The following is a 7471-nucleotide window of genomic DNA, read 5'->3' as shown; positions in this document are numbered from 1 at the left end:
TTGCAAGGCCATTTCCACCTTCAGGTGGCTTCTAAAACACTTGGCAGCATTAGGGAACACACTTGAGCCTGATTTTACCCATTTTGGAAATGCATCAAACGATTGTTATCCACAGACACACAGCTCAACAGGGCAGGACAAGAACTGAGCAACAGCTAATTCCTACTTTGCTAATGAGTTTAAAGAAAAAAATAGCACCTCCCAAAGTGTGAGGTTATTACCTATTTTGTGTTATGTTATTGACCTCATTAAACTCAAAGCCAGAAAATGATAACTGTCCCTGGAAATCGTAATTTTCCAACGTGTTTCCTCCTTTATTCTTCAGATTAATTTAATACAATATAATTACACAGAACAGTTTCTTTCAGCTTTCGTTTGATAGACATTACTGCTGGGTGCCCATAGAACTCTTAATTCTAGAACTAAGCATTAGATCAGCTATTAAAACTGAGAGCAGATGTGAGTTAATTCCATATAAGCAAAAGACACAGCTGGAAGTTTGTGGGAATGTGGCACGTACCCATCTGAACTCTGCCATGGTGTAACTGTGCTGAACCCAAGCAAAGCTCTTAAGGGCTTTAGAAAATTTTGCAGTAAAAATTAAAGTTATAGGGCTTGAAATTTATCATGTTCTTAATTTATTTGTCTTTTTTTTTTATTTTCTGAAGGAAATTTTTCACCCTTTGTTTTTAAAAAGAACTCAGATTCATTTATCTTGGCAAGTCTTTCCAATACACTCTAAAAGTTTATTAACATACCCCTGATATTCCTTCAGGAAAACTATTTAGTCTTTCAGCATGCATAAATTTTCTTCTGATTCACATCCATCTGCTCATCCAGTGAAATATGAGAACATTTCTTAGTTAAAAGTTTAGTACTTTCAAGGTTTTGACTGGCACAGATCTATCCCTCAGCTGGGGGATGCCACTTAAACCACATTTTGAAGAGCTCTCTGACCTTTTAAGGAGAGGAACTTCAAATCCACCTCCATCTGCCACATAAAAAAACTAAATCATGATGCACTTGGGGGAAAAAACAAATAGAAGTGGGTGATGAGGTCTCAAAAAAACGTTAAATAGAAGTTTTTTATTTTCAACTGAACTGAAATTTTCTTGATTGGAGTATGAGGTGATGGTCAACAACAAAGTGGTGTGTCCCTGATCCTGAGAGCAAGAGGGATGTGGCCTGGGGGGTCACTGGACAGCTCTGGAGGTCAGCTCTGGTGGAAACTCTTCTGGTTTCTACAACCATGCAGCAATCTTTGAAGGCCTGGGTCTGTGCCTTGGAACAGGGGATGAACCAGCTCAGAGTCAGGAGGAGAGGACAGACCAACGTGGGCAATGCTAAATGTCCAAGGCCAGGTTGGACAGGGCTTGGAGCAACCTGGGCTAGTGGGAGGTGTCCCTGCCCATGGCAGGGGGTTGAAACTGGGTTCTCTTTAAGGTCACTTCCAACCCAAACCATTCTGGAATTCTGTGATCAAAGTAGTTTTCAAAGCAGCATTTGATGTGGGAAAACCCCTGAATGTGCAACATTTTGTTAGGTGGAGCAGCAAGCCTTTTCTCCTAAAAAGCTATAAAATGCCTGATAATAACCCTTGCAAGCTAAAAGCATGGGGATGTTTTAAATAATTTGATGAAAGCATCTGTGAGTGTCCAATGCTTCCATTACAGCAATTCCCTCAAATCTGGTAAGTGGAGAGAATGACAATGAAATGAGCATCAAAGTGAGTGTAAAAACACGAGCAGTTTGACAACAGATGTTCTTTCAAGGGTGAGAGCTGCTGGTCCACAAACCATTAAATCAGTAAAAATTCCATGTGAAATTCAGGAATGACATCAGTTAAGGAGTGGGTGCACCTGCAAAACATCTTGTGGTTCATCCCAGTAATCACAGCACAACAAATCCCGTGAAGTTCTCTGTGTTCTCCAACCTGCACTACTGGACAATGTCTCATTTCTCTTTGAGGTAATTTAAGTTGCTTCTCCTTAGGATGTGCTGCTGAGCCATTATTCACACATTCTGCTGCTATAAAAACATTGGGCAGGCAAGTCTGGCACTTCTTTCTGGAGGCGGCGAGACTGGGGCCAAATCTGAACTTATGGGGGTAAAAATTTATTTATTATTATTATTTAGTGCAAAATGCTTTAAAAGCCTTGCACTTGGATAGCTCTGGAGCTCTCAGAAATTCTAGTTGTTACAGTGTTTTTTTGAAAAATAAACATTTAGTCATCACAATTAATGTGGTGAATGTCGGGCACAAGGCTGTAGGGAACTAATGTATATCAATAAATCATAAAGATGAGTAAAGTCTGCCCTTCTAGAGGATTGGAATATCAATAAAGGAAACTGAAAGTGAAAAATGTATAAATAGTCATTAAAACATTTAGTTGTAATGTAGAATTAATTTTAATTTACAAGAATAGAATGGTTTTCTGAGTTATTTTAACCCCACTCTTTTCCAGCTGGGAGGACGACATTATTTACCTGAACAAGCAGAGCAAGGTGGATGAGGTAATTGGAGTGCAGTTATTGTGCTGTAGAGATTATAGAAACCAGAATATTGCATGATTTATACACAGAAGTATTATTGCAAAACATGTTCACCTGGGAGAATCAATTGAGACTCAGCTCCAGCATATTTCAGACTATTTCTTGTGGGTGTTTGCTTGTTTAGATTGCTGGGATCTCTGCACTTAGAATTACTCTTACCTCAAATACAGAACAGAAACCATCTAATCATCTGTACCTGACAGGAAAAAATTCCCACATCATGATTGCATCACTCTGGAAGCCCATTCCTTCCTCATCCTGCTGGTTATTCCCTCTCAGGTGAGTTTGGGGTAGCAGGAAAAAAGGGTGATGCCCCTCCACACACTCTGTGTGTCATGGTGGCAGGAGTTCTTTCAGTAATTAATCAATGCCCCCTTAGATAATTAGGGAATAATTCTATATTTATATCCCACTGAAAGAAGTTCTCAGGTGCTGTGAGAGGGAAGGAAAAATTTATAGTGAAAGTCCTGGCTTAAATCAGAAAATCAAGGATTTTTTTTTTTTTTTTTTTTTTGTAACAATGATGTTAAGGGTTAATTAGGTTTGGGGAGGTTTTGGTGACCAATGTTTAAATGCTAATATTTCAAAATTCTGCAAACATATCTACCAGGAATATTTATTTGTCCCCTGGAAGAGTCCAAGGCCAGGAGCATCCTGGTCTAGTGGAAGGTGTCCCTGCCCATGGCAGGAGGGTGGAATGAGATGAGCTTTAAGGTCCCTTCCAATCCATGATTCTATTATTTATCAACTTTCTTTCCAAGTCAGTAGAGTTAAAAAACAGTGAGCAAAGCAAAAGAAAGAGACTAAATTCATGAAACTGCTCAAACCCATCAGGACGAGGTGATAAAACCTATTCATGGCTGCAAAGCACTTCCAGTGGAAGCAAGACAAATCACTTCTTAATCCCTATAAACTATTCAGGAACAATCAGGGACTGTCAAAGGAGCTGCAATTATTTACAAATCTGAGGGTCTTTCTCCTTCCAGCAATAAAATTTATGTAACAACCCTAAGTGCTATTTCACTTGGATTGTCTTCATCACTTTTACACTTTATCTTCAAATAAAATGTTAAGTTAAGCAGAAAAATTCAGATGTGAAAATGATGCAATGTCACAGAAAGGTCTTTTCCACATATTTCTTCCTCTCTATTTTAAAGAACAAACCAACATCAATACCTGCTACCAATTTCCCTTCCTTTTAATATTGATTCCAGCAGTCCTGGTGGAGGGTTGACCTACAAGACATATTAAATTATAGCTTATTTTTGTTTGCCATTGTTTGTGCCTGCAATTTCTAGATTAAAAAAACTTATGAGGACATTAAGCAAAACTGAGCTTTTCAGGTTCATGAAGATCAAAGATTACACTATAATTTTTATTATATGCTTTATTATTAGTAGATAAAAAATAATGCAGCCCCAGAGTTTTACTGAAAGACTTGAAAAGGTCTCTTATTATAGAAAATATGCCCATGTCTACTGGTTTATTCTTTCCCTCTCTGCTGGAATAGGTAAATATTCTATTTAATTTGTATTAGTGATAAGATCCCCATTAAAATCTAGGTTAAGCAGAGAATAAAAAGAATCTCACATGTTTTGGTGTATTAAGCAGGTTTTTACCTTTGTCCAATATGTGTCAGATCAGCAGAGCTTCACATAAGCAAGTTTTAATTACCCAAAATGCAAAATTAATAGTTTCTACATGATTTAAACAAACACTTATTTATTTAGATCAAAGAAAGCAATTAAAGGTATTTGGACAAATTTTAATTACACAAAACATATTTGTATTTCTAACCCAAAACCAATTCTATTGAATGTTGTTTAAAAATGCATTAGTCTCATTCAAGGAGTATATTAATCCTAAAAGTTTTAGAAAAGTTTGAAGAAAAAGGACTTTTCACTTTGTTTTCTAACTCACACCACAGGAAACCACGAGAGGTGACCTTGGGGCTGATGTTTGACTCCTTTCTCACCCTTGCCATGGAAGCCACTTGCTCATGACACATAAATGGTCACCAAGAGCTGAGATAAAATCCGTAAGGAATGGTTCAGTGGACATGATTCCAGGTTGAAATACATACCCTGGACCAATCCTCAACCTGGCATTGATTTAGGGCTTGGAAATCTCCTGAGCTTGATGTGTTTTATCCAAAATGGATATTTCCCAGAGAGGTTGGACCCAGATGACCTTTAAGGTCCCTTCCAACCCAAACCATTCTCTGCTCCTGTGACGTCTCATCTGTTACTTGGCTCAGCTTCCTCCTGAGCCCTGTGGCATCCTTTGGCAGGAATTCCAGCCCTTCCATGGTATTGTGTGTCTCCCACACTCTGTGCCATGGGTTGGCATCAAAACTAACCCCTCATGTGCCAGCTCTCAGGCCTGTCCAACCCTCTCATGCTTCTTCCCCCTGAGCTCGGGGATGTTCTCAGGGAAGGTGACAAATTAGGAGTGCTTTTCTAGTCCTGGCTCCTGGCCAGACCTGGAGATTGGGCAGTGGGTTTTCCATCCCAGCTTCCACATATCCTGAGGAAGAAGGAAGCAGACACCATGGCATGCATAACCTTGGCTGGTCATAATTAGTGCAAACAAAATACCTGTTACTACACTGAAAATGGTCTAGACTCCAATTCACCACATTCCCCATGGGCTACAAATCTATCCAAAATCTGGGGGGGTAGATATGAGGAGGAAGCAAGAAATCCATCAAGATATTATTTAATTTTTTTTAAAAATCAAATAAAAGTATGAGCAGAAATATGCAAACATCCTACTGCTGCACAGTTCATATTTTCTCTGCATTTTGTGACACTTCAGCCAGCATTGTGGAAGAATTAACAATTTAATCCCAGCTCAGTGTCAGTACAGCCAAGCTTCATTCCTTCATCTTACAAAATGGATTTTCATAGTAGTTGTGCCAGAGGGGGTTCAAGTTGGGTATCTGGAAAAATTTCTTCCCTGGAAGGGGTAGTTAAGCAGTGGAAAGGGGTGCCCAGGGAAGTGGTGGAGTCCCCAGCCCTGGAGGGGCTCAAAACCCGAGCACTCTGCAAGCTGGTTTGGTGGCCATGGTGGGACTCGGTCAAAGGTTGGACTTGATGACCTTGGAGGCCTTTTCCAAATGATTCTGGGATTCTGTATTTCTGTACAAGGTTACATCAGTGAACTCCCAGCAGTGCAGGCTCACAATGTTTTCACAGGACCGGTTTCAGGTCGAGGGGAAACATTAATTTCTGTGTGCTTGGGGTTGTTCAAGCCTCGCCCAGTTCCATCACAATGGGTAGCACTTTATTCAGGGTCACATTCTAATTTTCCTAGGAATGTTAAATTATGTCTTTCCCTGTGATTTTGTACTTGAGGGAGTAACATAAGGCATGAAATGCTACTTGATATGAGTAAAGGTTCAGGAATCAACCAGAGGGGTTGGAACCAGACAATCTTTGAGGTCCCTTGCAATCCAAACTGTTCTGTGATTCTATGACTACCTGTAAGTGCATAATATTAAAGCATATTCGAGGAAAAGTGATCCTGAAAGATCACTTTTCAGGATAGGATAGCTATAGAAAGTAATTCAATTAAGAAAAAAACCACAAAACAAACCCCAAAGGCACAAACAACCAAACAACTGCAAACTGTTCCATGTTCTACGAGCAGGAATTGTCTCTTCAGTTTTTTCTATTTTTGGTGCTTGTACACAACTTAGTTTGGATGTTTTTTTCCTTCACTTCTGTAGATTTTAATCTAAATTAGTGTGAAACTAATGGATGAACTAGAAAGCCTCTGTTATATAGAGAGAAATAGATGTAACACCTTTCTATTTACCCAGAGCAGCAGCTTGTTATTGAGGAGTGAATTGACTATTGTGCTGTTCTGGCAAACACAAAGAGCCATTTAAAAGGTATAAAACCAGCTGCCCACAGAAATCCAGCACCATGCAGCACTTTTTCATCTGCTGCTGTTTTCAGGGGCTCCTTTAGCACATTCTCTTGCTGAAATAACGACACAAAGAGACAAAAATGGAGCATTAGTGGCAGGGAAAGTTCATCCTACTGCTGCTGGATAAGGCACTGACACTGAACAGCAACAGACCAAACCAGCTCAGTCTTAGCTGAAAATGCCATTAATGTCATCTGTTCCTGTACACTCTGAGAGATGAACTTGCTGTATTAGAATTAAAAATAAAAAATATCTTCTCCATGCAGAGGAATAAGCTGTTTTATGTTAGGAATGTTTTATGTTAATGTTTCTTTTTTTTTTTTTTTTAGTATCTGTGCTTAAGCAGAAAATAAAGATAATTTTGCGAAGGAAAATTAAAATAAATCACAGTCTAAACAAATCCCTATCACTTTCCAGCTCCTCTGTTAGTTCTGTCCCAATGACAGTAGAATGATTTAAAGGAATAATTTAGAGGGGGAAAAGGTGAAATGATCTTTTGTGTTAAATCTGTTGTAAGAAAGCCTCCCAATAAGGAGGGTCAAGAGAAAGTTTAAGTAAAATTCATATATATATATCTAAAATACTGCTGGAAAAATAGTGTTGATCATGACACATGACAACAGTTAGTATTGGTACACAAGTGGGCAATGATGGTTCACAGAATCCCAGAATCCCAGAACATGATGAGCTGGAAAGGACCCACAGGGATCATCCAGTCCAACCCTCAGCCCTGCACAGACCCATCCCCAGGAGTCCCCCCCTGTGCCCCAGAGGATCAGCCAAACCCTCCTGGGGCTCTGGCAGCCTTGGGGCTGTGCCCACTGCCCTGGGGAGCCCGACCCCCCCTCAGCTCCACCTTATTTTGTCTACTGTCTTGTTTGGTGAGTTATATCAGCCTCTGCTCAAGGATTTTCTTTTGCTGGCTTTGACACAATACCTTTAATAAAATTGCTTTGGCACAGTGCACTATTATACTCTCCTAGTA

At 39.6% G+C, this 7471-nt stretch overlaps 1 long non-coding RNA gene across 1 annotated transcript; it reads right to left on the bottom strand.

Annotated features, from left to right (window-relative positions):
- Positions 1–1110: 1110 nt before the first annotated feature.
- On the bottom strand, positions 1111–4999 carry LOC127474324 (uncharacterized). The gene is made up of 4 exons (XR_007905810.1): positions 4637–4999; positions 3730–3788; positions 2479–2537; positions 1111–1259 (listed from the first exon to the last, which is right to left on the bottom strand). It is a non-coding gene; the product is annotated as an uncharacterized LOC127474324 (long non-coding RNA).
- Positions 5000–7471: the final 2472 nt, after the last annotated feature.

Source organism: Manacus candei, unplaced genomic scaffold (assembly GCF_025592945.1).
Source record: "Manacus candei isolate 608988 ecotype Guabito, Panama unplaced genomic scaffold, ASM2559294v1 h1tg000005l, whole genome shotgun sequence".
Taxonomy (NCBI): domain Eukaryota; kingdom Metazoa; phylum Chordata; class Aves; order Passeriformes; family Pipridae; genus Manacus; species Manacus candei.
This window is presented reverse-complemented; position numbering and strand designations above follow the sequence as displayed.